The sequence below is a fragment of the Ranitomeya variabilis genome, chromosome 8, assembly GCF_051348905.1.
Source record: "Ranitomeya variabilis isolate aRanVar5 chromosome 8, aRanVar5.hap1, whole genome shotgun sequence".
NCBI lineage: Eukaryota > Metazoa > Chordata > Amphibia > Anura > Dendrobatidae > Ranitomeya > Ranitomeya variabilis.
Window position 1 is genome coordinate 213,574,757 of NC_135239.1, and position 20,108 is coordinate 213,594,864.

The 20,108-nt window shown below is 46.4% G+C and overlaps 1 protein-coding gene across 3 annotated transcripts in view; it reads right to left on the reverse strand.

The window, feature by feature from the left end:
- LOC143787808 (contactin-4-like) overlaps positions 1-20,108 on the reverse strand; it is a 179,832-nt gene that overhangs the window by 120,284 nt on the left and 39,440 nt on the right. For all 3 annotated transcript variants that reach the window (XM_077276876.1, XM_077276884.1, XM_077276878.1), the window contains one exon: positions 3,478-3,681. The gene's annotated coding sequence lies outside the window, so the exon portion shown is untranslated. The remainder of the gene's footprint in view (positions 1-3,477; positions 3,682-20,108) is intronic.

Consider the following 20,108-nt stretch of genomic DNA (forward strand, 5'->3'; position numbering starts at 1 on the left):
ACCGGCACGTGCCGACTGCCAACCACTGGTAACATACCAAACGTCAAATATGAATGCGACATTCTGGTCGGTTACATTGTTGTTACACTGTGGTCGGTTACATTGTTGTTACGCTGTGGTCGGTTACATTGTTGTTACGCTGTGGTCGGTTACATTGTTGTTACGCTGTGGTCGGTTACATTGTTGTTACGCTGTGGTCGGTTACATTGTTGTTACGCTGTGGTCGGTTACATTGTTGTTACGCTGTGGTCGGTTACATTGTTGTTACGCTGTGGTCGGTTACATTGTTGTTACGCTGTGGTCGGTTACATTGTTGTTACGCTGTGGTCGGTTACATTGTTGTTACGCTGTGGTCGGTTACATTGTTGTTACGCTGTGGTCGGTTACATTGTTGTTACGCTGTGGTCGGTTACATTGTTGTTACGCTGTGGTCGGTTACATTGTTGTTACGCTGTGGTCGGTTACATTGTTGTTACGCTGTGGTCGGTTACATTGTTGTTACGCTGTAGTCGGTTACATTGTTGTTACGCTAGGGTCGGTTACATTGTTGTTACACTGTGGTCGGTTACATTGTTGTTACGCTGTGGTCGGTTACATTGTTGTTACGCTAGGGTCGGTTACATTGTTGTTACTCTATGGTCGGTTACATTGTTGTTACACTGTGGTCGGTTACATTGTTGATACTGTGGCCGGTTACATTGTTGATACATTGTTTTGGCTTGTTCAGTTGTGGTCTGCTCTCTGTCTGTCCCACCTATCCTGGATTACTGACGCTCCCATCTTTTCTTGATACTTATTATAAACCCTGAATCTGGATGTAAATGTCTCTTTTGAGAATTAACTTTCCTTGACATTTTCCCTTAGGAATCATGTCTGCTCTGGTCCGACACAGCGCAGGAAGGATCCCTCAATCCAGAGCAGATGATATTTACCATGTTAATATTTATTTTTATCTCACACTCCGACTTCAGGACCGTGGACAGCGGACACAGAGGTCTGATACTGAATGTGACACTATGTGAAGGTGGAGTGCACTTCAGTGACTTCTAGGTTGTGTTTTTATATATATTGTATAGCTCTCACTGAAGTGCTCCTATATGTCAGATCATGCGATGCACCAGCAGTGTAAAGAATGGCGGTTCTCATTGTGAGCACAGATATTCTCCATAGTTCCTTCGCCAGGAAACCTTAAACAATAAGCAAAAATGAAAGCAAATCCACCGAGTGGTCTCCAGACTGACACATTTTACCCGGACCGATAACTGATACACTGTAACAAACAGAAGTGAGTTGCTTATGTGTCTGGATCAGACTGGATACAAGTGTAGAAAATACTCAGCTGTGACAAGTAATTGCAGATTCTTATATTAGATGGAAAATATAAAGTAAAACATGACATAGTGGACACGTTGGCTAAATCTGACGGACCCATCAATGAGGTTCGCCGGTCACCATTGGTATCGGCTGCAGCAGGAGAGTTCTGGCTGATGTACATGGACGCCACAATGTAGGTGTGAATGGCCCCTAAGAATGTCACTATTCACTGACAGCAAGCAGAAGACGTTACACTGAGGAGCGGCTGCTCTGTGCATTGTGTAGCCATCTAACCCGAACACTCGAGGACGCGACTCATCATTCTATTTGCGCCTTTTCTTGTTAGTTTTTGGTGCTTTTCATTTGCACCATATTCATCTTTTAATTAGCGCTTCATTTTACATTTTCTTTCCTTTTTTGTTTGGTGCTCTTCTCGTCACAGTTTGGTGTTTTCAGATGTGTTCAGCAAATTTGCGACTTTCTACAAAAATGACGTACAAATTTGGTGCAAATATTCTCTATTCACCCCCTCGTCCCCAGAGTCATTTTATGTATGCCAGATATTTTGGTGCAATTTTTGTAACGTGTGAATTTTTATGCTAAAAAGTAGCAAATGGAGTAAAACACAAAAGTAAAAAGCAATTCTGATTTTGCACAAAATTCACGAATCGCGTGCAACATTTTTAAAAATTTGGAACAAAAATCGTCAATGAACATCACAAGGCAAAAAAGGAAAGTGACTTAAGAAAGCAAACAAGCGATGAGCCGGGCCCTTGGTGGAGAGAATCCTCGTGGCCGCGGCTCCTCCCGCTCGTCACATTTCCGCTGCTCTCTCGAGCTCTCTCCTCAATGCTCTTTTTTTCTCACTCTTTGCAGGAGCTGAGAGGTGAAATTGGTAATTGTGTTCACTTGTCACAATCGTCGCTGTGACTAGATGCGAGTTTAGGGGTGTGAGGCACAAGAAAAGAGCACTCGCCGTAATCTGCGGCAGGATCTCTGCACGGTGGGGCAATTAAGGATATGCAGAGGTACAGCCTGCCCCCAGGAGATACCCCAACTCCCAGCACTGCACCTCCTCACATTATCACTAGCGCCATCCCATGGCTCCACATCATGACTGCAGCGAAGGACTTTCTGACACACTTGTGCACATATTACAAGAACAAGTTACGCCCACACACTAAAAACCCAATTGGATCTAGTCCCAGTCACACAGCTGAGGGTTTGCTACAAATGTCTCCCATCCAGGCAATCCTCTGTGATATAAACACATCAGCAGGGATCTCTCCTGCCCTGAGAGCTTGTTACTATTGATACAAAATGTATCAAGTCACTGGATACAATTGTAACAGCCGCAAGAACTATTAACTTCTGTGGATTTTCAGATCTGCAGAAAATCATTTTCTGTTGTAGATTTTTATGCCTTTTTATATTGCATTGGTGAATTTGCAGCAATATAACCATGTGTCGCCAGCAGCTTCTGATTCGGGGACGTTGTGAAATATGTGGTGGATATGTTCCATTACATGCAAACTTCTCTATAGGTTTTCTGCCTCTGGATTGGAGCGGACATATCATCGGTGCAACCTGTGCAGCTGCAAAGGGGCCCAAAATGTAAAGGGGCCACATCCAGCTCCAAAGCAGGAGGGATTGTGCTTTTTTCATGAACTATTGGGCTGCAAGGGGCCCGATCCTGCTCTGTCTGTGTCCGCCAATGCTTTGGATGCACACAAGAATGTTTCCATTCACTGACACCAAGCAGAGATTTTGAGCTAAAAGGAACCTGCAGAACAGTGAATGCAGCTTTGGATGTAATCGGAGCAGAAGACTCGACCTTAGATGGGTAAATGATGAGAAAAGCAGAGTCCCTGGATATTATGTGCAGATTTCATGTGATCCCGACGCTATATATGATCGGTAACCTGTGAGCCGCCAGCTGTTGTTCGGGATCCCAAGGCATGATGGGAGTTGTAGTGTTTCCTCACTCTGCGCCGCTGCCATTGCCAGCAGGGGTTAAGTGACGGCTGTTGCTGCTGTGACTGCAGCTGATGTGTGGCTGTGTCAGCTCTCGCTGGCAGACGAGGTGCGACACTCATTTGTATGCCTCGCAACGGATTGTTCCTCAACTCTTGTGAGAAAAAAAAACAAAACTGCCACACTCACCGGATTTAGGTGCGTCGGGTTCAGGAAGTCGGAGCGGTTCATGAATATGGGAATCTCATTAACTCCTCATTGTAAATCTGTCAGATCACAACCGGGGGCCACGAACCAGGAGATGGCTGTCAGCATGTGGATGGAGTCACGGTGACCCCGGCGGAGGGTCTGCGGTGCGCACAGCGGGTCACTGATGACGGGGATGTAGATCCGCTGTAAAGCAAGAAAAGAAGATTTAATATCATAAAGACATGGATACCGATGATTTCCAAAGACGGAGACGTCCGAGCTCCATGGCCTCCATCAAGGGAAATCTCTGCCAAAATCCCAGTCCCACATTGTGACCCGCAAGTGGGAGTTTTTCTGACTCGTGGTCGTCGTACATCGCTAGTCACAATGTGACCCCTTCACCTGCATTACGCAGCGATGTAGCAGTGGAGAGTCACCGTGCTTAGCGGACCTGTGTCCTGATGTGTCACTGGTGGGACGGAGGTCAGAGGCTGTGTCACTGGTGGGACGGGGTCAGAGGCTGTGTCACTGGTGGGACAGGGGGACGGGGTTAGAGGCTGTGTCACTGGCGGGACGAGGGTCAGAGGCTGTGTCACTGGCGGGACGGGGTCAGAGGCTGTATCACTGGCGGGAGGGGGTCAGAGGCTGTGTCACTGGTGGGATGGGGTCAGAGGCTGTGTCACTGGTGGGATGGGGTCAGAGGCTGTGTCACTGGTGGGATGGGGTCAGAGGCTGTGTCACTGGTGGGATGGGGTCAGAGGCTGTATGGGACGAGGGACAGAGGCTGTGTCACTGGCGGGACAGGGGTCAGAGGCTGTGTCACTGGCGGGACAGGGGTCAGAGGCTGTGTCACTGGCGGGACAGGGGTCAGAGGCTGTGCCACTGGCGGGACAGGGGTCAGAGGCTGTGTCACTGGCGGGACAGGGGTCAGAGGCTGTCACTGGTGGGACGGGGTTAGAGGCTGTGTCACTGGTGGGATGGGGGTCAGAGGCTGTGTCACTGGTGGGATGGGGGTCAGAGGCTGTGTCACTGGCGGGACAGGGGTCAGAGGCTGTATGGGACGAGGGACAGAGGCTGTGTCACTGGCAGGACAGGGGTCAGAGGCTGCGTCACTGGCGGGACGGGGTCAGAGGCTGCGTCACTGGCGGGACGGGGTCAGAGGCTGCGTCACTGGCGGGACGGGGTCAGAGGCTGCGTCACTGGCGGGACGGGGTCAGAGGCTGCGTCACTGGCGGGACGGGGTCAGAGGCTGCGTCACTGGCGGGACGGGGTCAGAGGCTGCGTCACTGGCGGGACGGGGTCAGAGGCTGTGTCACTGGCGGGACGGGGGTAAGAGGTTGCGTCACTGGCGGGATGGAGGTCAGAGGCTGTGTCACTGGTGGGACGGGGGTAAGATTTTGTGTCACTGGCGGGATGGAGGTCAGAGGCTGTGTCACTGGCGGGACGGGGACAGAGGTTGTGTCACTGGCTGGATGGAGGTCAGAGGCTGTGTCACTGGCGGGACGGGGTCAGAGGTTGTGTCACTGACAGGATGGGGGTCAGAGGCTGTGTCACTGGTGGAACGGGGGTCAGAGGCTGTGTCACTGGCGGGACGGGGGTCAGAGGCTGTGTCACTGGCGGGACGGGGGTCAGAGGCTGTGTCACTGGCGGGACGGGGGTCAGAGGCTGTGTCACTGGCGGGACGGGGGTCAGAGGCTGTGTCACTGGCGGGACGGGGGTAAGAGGCTGTGTCACTGGGGGGACGGGGGTCAGAGGCTGTGTCACTGGTGGGACGGGGGGGTAAGAGGTTGTGTCACTGGCGGGATGGAGGTCAGAGGCTGGTGGGATGGGGTCAGAGGCTGTGTCACTGGCGGGACGGGGGTCAGAGGCTGGGATCGGGGGGGGGGGGGTATATATTCCGAAGCTAAATGGGGATCTAATACTTGGGAGCACAAGTTATGAAACATTTCATAGCATAAAGGTTGAAGGTAGACAAACCCTTTTAAATTACAGGTTCACATTTCAGTTACTTTTCACATTAAAATCGATCACGAAGGAAGGTCCAGCTCCAGGATATCCATAAAAATATTTTTATTCAAAATTCATAAAAAATATATTTTTGATACAATCGGCATAAATGTCAAAAGCCCTATCATTGCAATAATTAAGAATCGCAAGGTTTGAAACACGTATGCTACTATACACCCCACCATAGGGGGCTTGTGACATTTATGCTGATTGTATGAAAAAGATTTTTTAAATGAATTATGAATAAAAAATATATTTTTTATGGCTGTCCTGGAGCTGGACCTTCCTTCGTGTTCGATTGGTTTTCCTGCTGCACCTCTGGCCTCCGGATTCCTTTCTACATGTGGCTGAGCTGAAAAAACACCTTTTTTTTCTCTTTCATATTAAAATGCAAGATAAAAACTGAATAAACTTTGTATTTCAATTTCTCACCATGTGTAAGATATCTGCTTGCTGTCAGGGAATATTGACCTGATGCTTCAGTCAGTCTACTGTGAGTTATAAAGCCTGGACTCCAGACTGACACATTGTAACAAGCAGTTTGTCCTGCTGATAATGCACATTTTTTTCTGGACTGGATACGATTGTAACAAACCCTCTGTACAGACTTTCTGCCTCTGGATGTAACGAAAAGGGTTCCCATAAACTGACACAAAAGAAGTGGGTTTACTAATCGAAATGCCCCAAGAATTTAACAACGGTCTTTATTTTTTTAAAAAAAAAAATTTGTGCCTTTTTAAAAGGAAAAGTCGTATATTCTGCAAAATGTCACAACCTGTGCACAAGGCAGAACTGAAGAACATCTGAGCAAAAATTTTAGTGATTTAAAAAAAAAAAAAAAAATGTATTTGATGAATCAATTAAAACATCTGTAAAAACCACACTGAAGGAAAAATAAGGAAATTAACTAAACAACAAAAAGGCAACTTTAAAAAGTTCTTTATTTGAGATTTAGTCACTCAAAAAAGAATATTGGCGGAAATGCAAAGATGAATGTGGCCAAAAGGATCTACGGCTCCATTATTTCCTAGACACTTTTGAAAAGAGTCTAAACACGGGCGCATGGTGAAGAGCAGCTGTAACTTGCGCCAGATTGATCATTTGCGCAATATTTCTTTATAACTGTTCCCATGTGCAGCGGAGACGATACCAAAATGTACCAGCCTCTCTTGATCAATATTATTGTAGATTTTTTTCTTTTCTTAAAATAAGGTATTGGTACAAATGTTGCAATATCTTAATTGCTGCGCCCCCTTAAAGTGACTCAAGATTTAACCCCTTATGGCTTGGTAACCAGATTTCCACATTCTCCATCAGGAAGTTTAATAAAATAGTGATAATCACGGATCAGTTTAACCTGGAGTTTATCTGCCGATGATAAAGCCCCTTAATCCAGAGCAGCTTCACCAGGAGAGATGATATATGGAGATCAGACCTCCGGGTGTTATGTAAATGGCGCTTGGAAATCCAGCTCTCACAAATGATTTGTAAATCTCTCAGCTCCGATTCTCAACAAATGAAACAAGTTTATACGAGCGACCGCAGAGTCAGTGAGTTCCCAAAATGTCTGCAGCGACGCGCCGAGCCTCCCAAATCAACCGTCTATTATAAACACTACCCAACCATTAAAGGGTCCTCTCCATAGAGAATCTGCTACTCGCTGTGATACAATGTATCACTCACCGATATTATGTAAATAGAAGAATGCACAGATCGCAGGTGACGCCTCTATCCCCTCTTGTGCCATACATGACCCCAATCCCATTAGTCTGCAGAGTATTTCACTGGTTGGAGCAGCAGTTTGTGTTTCAGGCCCCAAAGAGGAAATTGCCGCCATTGCCAGCGGCTACAGAGATCAGGTCGCCCACCGGCACAGAAACCTACAAAACCACTTCTCTGCTCACCCAAACCTACCTGCGCCCCTCTGTCATGTGGGTTATTATTACAGACGTGTCTGACATTGGAGGGCCAGGATGCCCACATGGCAGCCCACTCGCACCTTCGATGCTTGCAAGGTTAATTTCTTTAGAGGGTTTGAAAAGCAGATATATATCCATGATATGGGTCACTGTTCATTCTAGGATTATTCTATCCTATGAAGGAAGATCCAAGGGGGCACGTGGACTGTCATGGACATTTCTGCCTTAATATAGGAGTTATTTAGATAGAAAGGCCAAGAATCTGGATCTATAACTCTCCGAAGACGGCCAGCCATAATGCAGAGGAGTACAGGAAAACCATGGAGTAGTGTAAGCATTTTCCTCTATACAGGGGCCGACCATAGACACTGTGCTGGTAATTTTTGGGCACGTTTTCAATACACTTGCAGTATTTTTACCTGTTGGTTGGATGAGTTATATACCCCAAGGCGCCCACAGACCGTGATCCGGCCCAATATTGTGGAATCACAATCACAGTTCACGTGTAACTTGGAATTAGGACAATCGGCAAAGTTGTTGCTATCCTGTTGCACTGCATTCTGGGGAATTGTGGGCAACTTTCACCATAGAGCCCAGTGATCTTCACGATCTTCACTGCTGAGACAATTTCCAAAGCTCTTCAACCAGTGATGAAATAAACTTCTGGAGCCAACCGTATGTATAATGGCTGCAGCCAGCACTGGGGACATGTACAAGGGGACAGCAGGGTGGTGCACAGGACTCCTCTACTGAAAGTGACAATGAAGCCTGGTGCAGGCTTGTCACTTGCAATACATGAGTCCTGTGCACCACTCTGCTGTCCCCTGCGCCACTCTGCTGTCCCTGTGCCACTCTGCTGTACCCTGCAGTTCCCTGCTGTCCCTGTGCCACTCTGCTGTCCCATGCAGTTCCCTGCTGTCCCTGTGCCACTCTGCTGTCCCATGCAGTTCCCTGCTGTCCCTGTGCCACTCTGCTGTCCCATGCAGTTCCCTGCTGTCCCTGTGCCACTCTGCTGTACCCTGCAGTTCCCTGTGCCACTCTGCTGTACCCTGCAGTTCCCTGCTGTCCTGTGCCACTCTGCTGTCCCCTGTGCCACTCTGCTGTCCCCTGCGCCACTCTGCTGTCCCTGTGCCACCCTGCTGTCCCCTGCGCCTCCCTGCTGTCTGTGGACGTACTCGTTTTGGTAACTTTATTGGTGCAGAAATATCACAACGTTTCAGCCGTGCAGATCCTTTTATCAAGCAGATCTGTCTTTTTCTATAGCTTGATAAAGACCCTGCATGGCCGAAACGTTGTGACTTTTCTGCACTAAACGTTACCAAAAGGAGGACGTCTGGTGCCGAGTTCCTGAATTTCTCTGGCTTCATTGTCATTATACATCACAGGGACCCACAACCCCCGAACCTTCTCTTTGTAATGTCCCCGTAGTCACTGTCACACTGTGGTTTGGACTCCATTCTCCTATCAGGGGGTCATCAGTCTAATATTAGGTGGAGTTCTGCTTTAAGGTCGGTAGCAATAAATGACTGGTCACGTAATTCCCAGGTTCATGTATCACTGGACGATAGGTCAGACACTCAGAGGATGACAAACATCAGCCGCTCTATAAAGGTCGGAACGTGGCGCAGCCGAACGTGTGACATTATGTCAAGCCTTATGTTGACGTTTGGATTTACTGTAAATGTCACCGCTGTCCCTTTAAAAAGGTGCAGAATCGTCCTTTATTAAGCTCATAACCAATCTACATACAGTCCACATACCTCTAAAAAGATAAAAGCCCCCACAGTTAAGAAAGAAGAAGGCATGTTGTAGTGGTCTGGAGGGGACAGAGGGGTGTGAGGGGGTGGGACAGATGAGCCTGGATGGGATAGAGGTGTCCGGTGAGGACAGAGGGGTCTGGAGGAGAACAGAGGGGTCTGAGGGGATTGAATTGTCTGAGGGGTTAAGACAGAGGAGCCTGGAGGGGACAAATACATCTGGAGGGGAGAGCAGAGTCTGTATGAGGATGACAGAAGGGTCAGGAGGAAGAGGAAAAGAAGAAGGGTCGGGATGAGGAGAAAGGTCCGACAGGTCTGAACAAGGACAGAGGAGTATGGAGGAGGAAGACAGAGGGGGTCTGAACAAGGACACAAGGATCTGGAGGAGGAGGAAAGGCAGAAGGGTTTGGAGGAGGAGGAAGGACACAAGGGTCTGGAGGAAGAGGAAAGACAGAATGATAGGGATGAGCAGGAAGGGCTGAGAGGTCTGAACAAGTACAGGGGAGTCTGGAGGAGGAGGACAGAGGGGGTCTGGAGGCAGAAGAGGAGTACAGAAGGGTCTGAACAAGGACAGAGGGGTCTGTTTGTTGCAGGGCAAAGAAAAGGCTGCATGGGTAGCATTTGTGTTAGTGGTAACTAATTTTTGGGAAACTCAAGGGCAGATAACTATGAAGAATTGGTGGAAAATCTCATTAAAACATAAGGATCTTGGACGTAAAGAATCCTTAAAGATTCATTTCTTACATTCACATCTAGATTTTTTTCCACCAAACAGTGAGTGACGTGCACAGCATAGTAACATAGTAACGGAAGACTAAGTCCATCTAGTTCAACCCATAGCCTAACATGTTGATCCAGATAAAGGCAAAAAAAACACAGCTTCACATTGGGGAAAAGATATTGCGGCTATGGATGGAAGAGATGATCCGATGCAGGAGGACAAGAGACAAGCGTCATGGTAAATATTTATACTTCGCTTTGATTATTATTTAGACAATTAAATCTCCCTATACATCTTTGATCATTTGTATTTTAGTATTAGCTTCATAAGTGTTATTCATAAAAGCAATAACACAGGGAGTTACATCTTATACAGTGGGGCAAAAAAGTATTTAGTCAGTCAGCAATAGTGCAAGTTCCACCACTTAAAAAGATGAGAGGCGTCTGTAATTTACATCATAGGTAGACCTCAACTATGGGAGACAAACTGAGAAAAAAAAATCCAGAAAATCACATTGTCTGTTTTTTTATCATTTTATTTGCATATTCTGGTGGAAAATAAGTATTTGGTCAGAAACAAACAATCCAGATTTCTGGCTCTCACAGACCTGTAACTTCTTCTTTAAGAGTCTCCTCTTTCCTCCACTCATTACCTGTAGTAATGGCACCTGTTTAAACTTGTTATCAGTATAAAAAGACACCTGTGCACACCCTCAAACAGTCTGACTCCAAACTCCACTATGGTGAAGACCAAAGAGCTGTCAAAGGACACCAGAAACAAAATTGTAGCCCTGCACCAGGCTGAGAAGACTGAATCTGCAATAGCCAACCAGCTTGGAGTGAAGAAATCAACAGTGGGAGCAATAATTAGAAAATGGAAGACATTCAAGACCACTGATAATCTCCCTCGATCTGGGGCTCCACGCAAAATCCCACCCCGTGGGGTCAGAATGATCACAAGAACGGTGAGCAAAAATCCCAGAACCACACGGGGGGACCTAGTGAATGAACTGCAGAGAGCTGGGACCAATGTAACAAGGCCTACCATAAGTAACACACTACGCCACCATGGACTCAGATCCTGCAGTGCCAGACGTGTCCCACTGCTTAAGCCAGTACATGTCCGGGCCCGTCTGAAGTTTGCTAGAGAGCATTTGGATGATCCAGAGGAGTTTTGGGAGAATGTCCTATGGTCTGATGAAACCAAACTGGAACGGTTTGATAGAAACACAACTTGTCGTGTTTGGAGGAAAAATAATACTGAGTTGCATCCATCAAACACCATACCTACTGTAAAGCATGGTGGTGGAAACATCATGCTTTGGGGCTGTTTCTCTGCAAAGGGGCCAGGACGACTGATCCGGGTACATGAAAGAATGAATAAGGCCATGTATCGTGAGATTTTGAGTGCAAACCTCCTTCCATCAGCAAGGGCATTGAAGATGAAATGTGGCTGGGTCTTTCAACATGACAATGATCCAAAGCACACCGCCAGGGCAACGAAGGAGTGGCTTCGTAAGAAGCATTTCAAGGTCCTGGAGTGGCCTAGCCAGTCTCCAGAACTCAACCCTATAGAAAACCTTTGGAGGGAGTTGAAAGTCCGTGTTGCCAAGCGAAAAGCCAAAAACATCACTGCTCTAGAGGAGATCTGCATGGAGGAATGGGCCAACATACCAACCACAGTGTGTGGCAACCTTGTGAAGACTTACAGAAAACGTTTGACCTCTGTCATTGCCAACAAAGGATATTTTACAAAGTATTGAGATGAAATTTTGTTTCTGACCAAATACTTATTTTCCACCATAATATGCAAATAAAATGATAAAAAAACAGACAATGTGATTTTCTGGATTTTTTTTTCTCAGTTTGTCTCCCATAGTTGAGGTCTACCTATGATGTAAATTACAGACGCCTCTCATCTTTTTAAGTGGTGGAACTTGCACTATTGCTGACTGACTAAATACTTTTTTGCCCCACTGTATATCTGTGTGCTAAGTTTTCTTTGTTACAAGAGGCGTAGAAAGCTGGGTACAACCAGTGTCATGGAATTCAGCAGTTTCCATAATTTACAACTTTGTTATTCCCAAGTAAAGTACTTTCTTTGTTAGGTAATGCAGTAAAGCATTCCCACTTTCCTTATCTTAGTGGTTGTAGTAAAGACTTGTGACTGTAAATATGAGAACCGGACAAGGATTGTACACGGACAGACACTGGTTCTGTGATATGCTCTTATTTCCTCCGAAGCATCGCATTTATTTAATTAGGACAAATAATGGCAGATTGGAGATCATTTGTATCACAACCCAAATTAGCTCTCCTTGGAAGGGGTTACTGCGACACAAGGAAAAAAAAAAAAAAAAAAAAAAAAGTCGTCCCTGAATGCGGAGCAAATGAGGTAGAGCAATTTCTGTAACTGTTTATAATTCGTAATAGTGATTAGATGTTTCAATTATTGCCAATTTTCTGATATTTGTTTAGAGGAAACTTAGCAACAATTCCATCAAAATGAGGTGACAATCACTAATAAACGTCCGGTTTCATAACTGAACCCAACAACTTCTGAAAATATGTAGAACAGTGAACTGGCTGGTGAATGAGTTGAGGCGGAGATCATTGTGATGTGTGATGGGCAGTTTCTATTGCTTTTATCAGTCTTTTTCTGACCTGCTCTCGGGCGATTTATGACCCTAAACCACATCAGAGTTGAACGTGCCAGAAAAAAAGCCTTTAAAATACAAATGCTGCAAACTTTTTAATGAAACCCAATAGCAAAAATTAATTTTTAGCCCAAAATACATGCATGTAAATAAAGAAAAAACTAGGGGTGAATGCACAATGTAATAATTATTGCATATATACCGGGTCTAAGAGTGATGCCCCCATGTCCTGGGATATTGTGCAGGTTCCCGGTCTCAGGCCTCCTCCTTTCATTTGATGACCTTTACAAATGGTTCCAGGAAAACTCTGACCCCGGCTCCGCCTGTGCAGTGCAGGGAACCCTGTGATGGCTTCCTAGTAGTGTATGGAAATGATAGTTTTATGCTTTGCATATCTGAGTACTGTGAGATGATGCTGCAAAGGACAGGATCCTGCCAAACACCCGCGAGCACAAGACTAATGCTAAGTGCTTCATAAATCTGGGTAGACCATTACTCCTGCTTCCGTGCCACTGCCGGTCACCGGGAGCCGTCCACAGCAGTGCCAGCTGAGAGGAGACGTTATTGCAAGCCAGTGACCATATGAGGGGGTAAATATCAAAGCCGAGGAGGTCAATGAGGGTTCTGGACACAATCGTAAAGCGGGACCCCATAACTAATACTACAGGACCCCTGAAGTATTGCAAAATGCAGACAATGCAAGAAATAGCGGTGATCATGTATCTGTAATCAGTGACCAGAAATAAAAGGGATTCTCTTCTGCTTACAAAGATGGAAATCATGCCATAGACTGGAGAATGGCAGAGCATCAGCACACCCAGTCCCATAGACCATTACTACTGATACATTGTAACAACCGACGGCTTCTCCTAGGGCTGCCAGGCAGCATGTGCCTGAAATCTGGCAACACTGATACTTTGTGTCACTCCTATTGCATATCTTAAAGAACTGGATCGGATCTGTAAAAATTGGATGCTATACTGTGGCTCCATATGGGATCCAATTCTATCATTTTATTTTCGGGCTTCTATAGACTTGAATTGGTGAGTCTCATCCAAAATATGGAAGAAACAAGTTTCACGGACAAACTAAAAACATGATCAAGTGAACTTGGACTAACGCTCTTGATTCTCTTCTGCATTCATTATCACAAGGTTATAGAAATGGAACCAAAGACCCGGATTCATCATTAGTGACTTATTGAGGTCACTTTTAGGGGTTTAGATTCATCTGGGCTATTGATTTCTGAAATATAAATTAAAATGACGGTGACTCTTTAAACTTTTTTTTTTTTACGACTTTTTAAATTCAAGAGTCACAAAATCCATTAAAAAGTCAGATCTACCCCAAGCTGAATAATCCTCTGAAATCCTTACTGCAGACAGTGACTGGAGCGAGACGCAGCAAGAAAAAAGAGGAACATCTGGTAAAAAGTCGACTTTCATGAATCTTTCTGAAAACATCTGGATAAGCAAAGTTTTCAAGAAAAAAAAAAAAAAAAGAGACTAAGGCAATGTTCACACATTGCTATTTTGCGGCTTTTTTTCCTGCAGCCAAAACCTGATCTCTTGGGAGTAAAAAACCTGCAGAGAAAAAGCAGGTTTTGCTACTTTTCTTGGTGCGTTTTTTTTCGGGATTGCAAAGTTCAGCTTTGCTTCCACCATGTAAGCATGAACAATGCAAGGTGTTCGGCCACTAATGCAAGACGTATGTGAAAGCAGAACATATTTTGGGGGAACTAAAAAGGCAATTTGGTGGAAAAAGATTTTTATGTCTGAAAAAATAGTGACTGCTCTGAGCAAAAAAGTTAATGGAAAAAAAATACACAATTGTAAGTGTAAAAACAGCAGGGGGGCTGACTAGGTCAGAAATAGTTCACGGAAGACATTTTGTAGGTCGGCCAATGTTTGCACATACTCATTGCTTTCTATGGGTGAAAAAAACGCTGCGAAAACTCTGAGAGTAGTGACATGCTGCAGTTTGCAAAAAAATCAGCAGTTCTCCAATGCAGTCGGGAAAAAAAAACAATGTGTGCGCATGAGATTTCTGAAATCTCATAGCTTTTGCTGGTACTGTAAAACGCAGCTTTTAATTTGCATTAAAAAAAGTGCAGCAAAAAATGCAACGTGTGAACACAGCCTTAGAAATGGTGCAAAATATATAGTTAGGTGCAAATACTAAAGCCACTAAAATGGAGCAAATGACTCCAGAAACGTGGAGAAACAGAGAAGATGAATCAGGAGCAAAGTGTCCGAGACGTTCAGCATTTCACAACTGCACCCAAGATAAACACAATGAGCTCATACCCCGCAGTAAGTGAATAGTGACAGTGCATATAAATAACAGGGGACGTAGTTTTGTCTCTTAAATGGCCACAGTGTGAACATGCTCCTAAGTTTTGCTCATGTAACAACTTATGCTCTGGGTTTATTTCTTTGGTTTTTCTTTCTGCAGATGTTGGAAAATTACGGGGCGACACGGAGAATAAGCGTGATAAAAAGCACATGTGGTGGAATCAGCAAGATATAAAAGGCGAAGATTATTGGGAGACGACGATCCTGGTCCAGATTCTGCTCTTCGCTCAACTGCGGCATTTCCATTAAAGTATAATAAATCGACCTATAAAGTCTATTTTATTGGTGACCACCATGCGTTTCTCCATATCGCTGCCGCCGTGCGTTCCTCCATAATACTGCCACCACGCGTTCCTCCATATAGGTGACCACCACGCGTTCCTCCATATAGGTGACCACCGTGAGTTCCTCCATATCGGTGACCACCGTGCGTTCCTCCATATCGGTGACCACCGTGCGTTCCTCCATATCGGTGACCACCGTGCGTTCCTCCATACCGGTGACTATCGTACGTTCCTCCATACCGGTGACCACAATGCGTTCCTCCATATCTGTGACCGCCATGCGTTCCTCCATATCTGTGACCGCCGTGCGTTCCTCCATATCTGTGACCACCATGCGTTCCTCCATATCTATGACTGCCATGCGTTCCTCCATATCTGTGACCGCCATGCGTTCCTCCATATCGGTGACAACCGTGCGTTCCTCCATATCTGTGACCGCCATACGTTCCTCCATACCGGTGACCACAATGCGTTCCTCTATATCTGTGACCGCCATGCGTTCCTCCATATCTGTGACCGCCATGCGTTCCTCCATATCTATGACTGCCATGCGTTCCTCCATATCTGTGACCGCCATGCGTTCCTCCATATCTGTGACCGCCATGCGTTCCTCCATATCTGTGACCGCCATGCGTTCCTCCATATCTGTGACCGCCATGCGTTCCTCCATATCTGTGACCGCCATGCGTTCCTCCATATCTGTGACCGCCATGCGTTCCTCCATATCTGTGACCGCCATGCGTTCCTCCATATCTGTGACCGCCATGCGTTCCTCCATATCTGTGACCGCCATGCGTTCCTCCATATCTGTGACCGCCATGCGTTCCTCCATATCTGTGACCGCCATGCGTTCCTCCATATCTGTGACCGCCATGCGTTCCTCCATATCTGTGACCGCCATGCGTTCCTCCATATCTGTGACCGCCATGCGTTCCTCCATATCTGTGACCGCCATGCGTTCCTCCATATCTGTGACCGCCATGCGTTCCTCCATATCTGTGACCGCCATGCGTTCCTCCATATCTGTGACCGCCATGCGTTCCTCCATATCTGTGACCGCCATGCGTTCCTCCATATCTGTGACCGCCATGCGTTCCTCCATATCTGTGACCGCCATGCGTTCCTCCATATCTGTGACCGCCATGCGTTCCTCCATATCTGTGACCGCCATGCGTTCCTCCATATCTGTGACCGCCATGCGTTCCTCCATATCGGTGACCGCCATGCGTTCCTCCATATCGGTGACCGCCATGCGTTCCTCCATATCGGTGACCGCCATGCGTTCCTCCATATCTGTGACCGCCATGCGTTCCTCCATATCTGTGACCGCCATGCGTTCCTCCATATCTGTGACCGCCATGCGTTCCTCCATATCTGTGACCGCCACGCGTTCCTCCATATCTGTGACCACCATGCGTTCCTCCATATCTATGACTGCCATGCGTTCCTCCATATCTGTGACCGCCATGCGTTCCTCCATATCGGTGACAACCGTGCGTTCCTCCATATCTGTGACCGCCATACGTTCCTCCATACCGGTGACCACAATGCGTTCCTCCATATCTGTGACCGCCATGCGTTCCTCCATATCTGTGACCGCCATGCGTTCCTCCATATCTATGACTGCCATGCGTTCCTCCATATCTGTGACCGCCATGCGTTCCTCCATATCTGTGACCGCCATGCGTTCCTCCATATCTGTGACCGCCATGCGTTCCTCCATATCTGTGACCGCCATGCGTTCCTCCATATCTGTGACCGCCATGCGTTCCTCCATATCGGTGACCGCCATGCGTTCCTCCATATCGGTGACCACCATGCGTTCCTCCATGTCTCTGCCACATAGGAGTCTTGAATTCGGTGATGGCCGAATCCTAATAATACCGGGAAAGTTGGGTGACGAGGGAGGAAACCATACTTCTCAGCTTCCCGGAAAGTTCTCTCTTTGGCCATGCCACTTCCTTGGCTTCTTCCATGGAGCATCATGGCGTCATGTATAATAAAGCTTCCAAACGTTGCTGCTTTCTGGGGGCTTTGGAAGTGCCTGGAGGAGTTGCCCACTCTTTCGGGAGTCCATGAGGTGTACTCCTTTTTCCAAGCATTGTCAAATGCAACGATGCTGAGTGCAGAGGTAGCAGTTGTATGCAAGCACATTTCATTGTCCAGAAAGTCTGTTAACCTGGAAACTATCGGGCCGAGCTGTTATTGGAACAGAGTTGGTCATCCATCAGGCGACACAAGGAGGTCATGTGCCAGCTAGCCGTGTGGCCGGTGGGCTATTCTCCAAGCTCTGCCCCAGTTTACTGGGAAAAAAGATGGATTGCGGTCTCTGTGGCTGCGAGGGAAGCGGAGACCCGGAGAGCTCAGATAATTATGAAGTATTTGACTTTCTCGGGTTTCCAGTCTGTAGAAGGGAAAACAAGCACCAACAGCCGAGACATAAATCTATTTCTGTGACCTTCCATCAGCCGAGGGGGCGGAGGGCGCTTTATAAATATCTATCTTTTATATAAGATGGGTGAGAGGTGCAGGAGCCTGAGGCGGAGCCACGAAGAGGGAAAAAGGGCAGGAGACCCCAGACTAAAACCGGCCGCAGATACCACGGAGGTCGTGAATCAAAAATGTCATCTGTGTGATTTGTGCTGTGCATTACCCCAATATAAAATACCATGCACCACTCAGAACCAGTCTGACGTAATTTACACTAATAATTGGCCCCATGGGGCGGCGCAGCCATAAATGTCATGTCACTTGGTACTTGACACAATATTGCGCATATATTGGAGCACACTTTATACGATCTGGTGGCACATACGCTCACGTTTTACACAATGGTGGTCATTATGGCGCATTTTGCACAATCCGGCGTCCCGCATTGACTTTCCGCTGCGTCTCCCTCCCCTGATCTCATCGTACGGAGCATTTAATTAGCGGAACCTTTGCTCCACGTTGACCTTTAATATGACACATATTGCGGTAGGTTGGAAGGACGCGCCCCTGGAATTATAATCGTCGTATTCTCCTCACCGTTTATACCGCTGACGAGGAAATGAACAATAATAGCAGCGGCGTCATCCTCTGAACATGAGCGACTGAGAGAAATGATTCCACAGAAATTATCTATCATAACAGAGATGTTTCCAGACACCTATTTATTTATCAAGCGGGGAAGGATTTCTCCCGGGAGCTGCGGCTCCATCTCTGCTGAATCCACGCAGCGATCACGAATGCAACAATCTACAATTGTTACAATGTATCAAGAAAGTAAACAATGAATTGCAGATACAGAAGGGTCTCATTAGATCAGGTTGGAACTTAGGGTATGACTTTTTTTTTTTAGTGGATTTGGAAAGGATCCACTACAAAAACCGCCTGAAAAAACGCTCCAAATAATCTTCCTATTGATTTATATGAAAAGTGACCCGCTGTTCAGACGTCCAGACTTTTGAGCATCTTGTAACGGCTTCAGGGGCCCAAAAACACCAAACTGTTATACAAAGTGTGCGACCGTTCTTCAGGCGTTTTCTGTTTGGAATAAGCTTCATACTTTACAATAAAAAAATGGAAAGGCAAAATGACACAAGCATCTTTTGGAGAGTTATGTCAGCCTTTAACCCCCTAAAAGAAAAGTCTCATCCCATCCAAAAACAAAAAGCATATGAAAAAGGCAGCAAAAACCGCTCCAGAAAATGCACAAAAAGTCACTTGAGGAAAAAGCAGTTTCCACTTGAAAACCTCCCTGTTTTTGCACACGTAAAAAAAAAAAAAAAAACAAGTGGTAGATAAAACTGCTGGAAGGCAGAAACAATGTTTGATAATAATGGAAACACTATTATATAAATATACAAACATTGTATAATAATGTTTATATTAAACTCTTTCTTTCAGGTCTTCCATCACTGTTATTAACTAGTCAGGGAATGGAAACAATCGTATTTACATCTAGAGGCTGACAACCAGGACTGACAACCCATGACCCGGCCGATCCGCTCATGTGAGGGGTTTGCCACAATTGTATCCAATCTACACATTCTCCTAAACTCATCAGAAGCACAAATGCCTCTCATGTGCTGATATTTTGCTACATTGTTTCATGCTCCTTTAGGCCCCTTTCACACATCAGTTTTTTGCTATCAGTCGCAATCCGTCGAATTTTGAAAACAACGGATTCAGAGATTGATGCCGCCGCTCCGTTTTTTTTCTCACAGACTTGTATTAGCGACGGATGGCCTCACGTTTCATCCGTCGTTTGCCGGATCCGTTGAAAATGGTTTGTCCGGCGGCCGGAGAAAACGGACAAAGTAACGCTTTTTGTGTCCGTCGAAAAAATGGACAGAGACAGATCCGTCGCCGTCCGTCGTTTGCTAGAATGGAAGCCTATGGCGCCGGATCCGTCAAATGATGGAATCCGGAGACTGATTCCGTTTTTTTTAACTGAGCATGCTCCGATCCAATTAGCCAGATCCGCTAGTTGGATCCGTCAAAAACACAAATCTGTCGCATCAGTTTTTTATAATCTGTGACAGATCCGTCGAGCCAATGGATTCTGACTGACAGCAAAAAACTGATGTGTGAAAGGGGTCTTAGATGAATCCTAACCCTGCAATCAAGGTTGGTAAATGCAATCTTATTCTCTGTTATCAGCCACAGGTGAGGAGGATAGTGGCAGCAGCTGCACATCCCTGTTGCCGGTCAGGGGCTGGGGAAAGCTGGGTGGCAAGCAAAGTGCGCGCTGGAATAGTGCCATAACTAGGGTCCTGGAGCCATTGTCCCCCCTCACACTCTTATATTTGGGGTCTGTAGGGCAGGTAGTGCTGTGCAGATCGCCCAGCGGGAATCCACTCCAGGTTAGGATTGCTCTGTAAGTGGGCGCCGTAAATTATAAAACGAGTGAACGTCTTTTAATTTAACACCCACTTATCTCCTCCGTTCA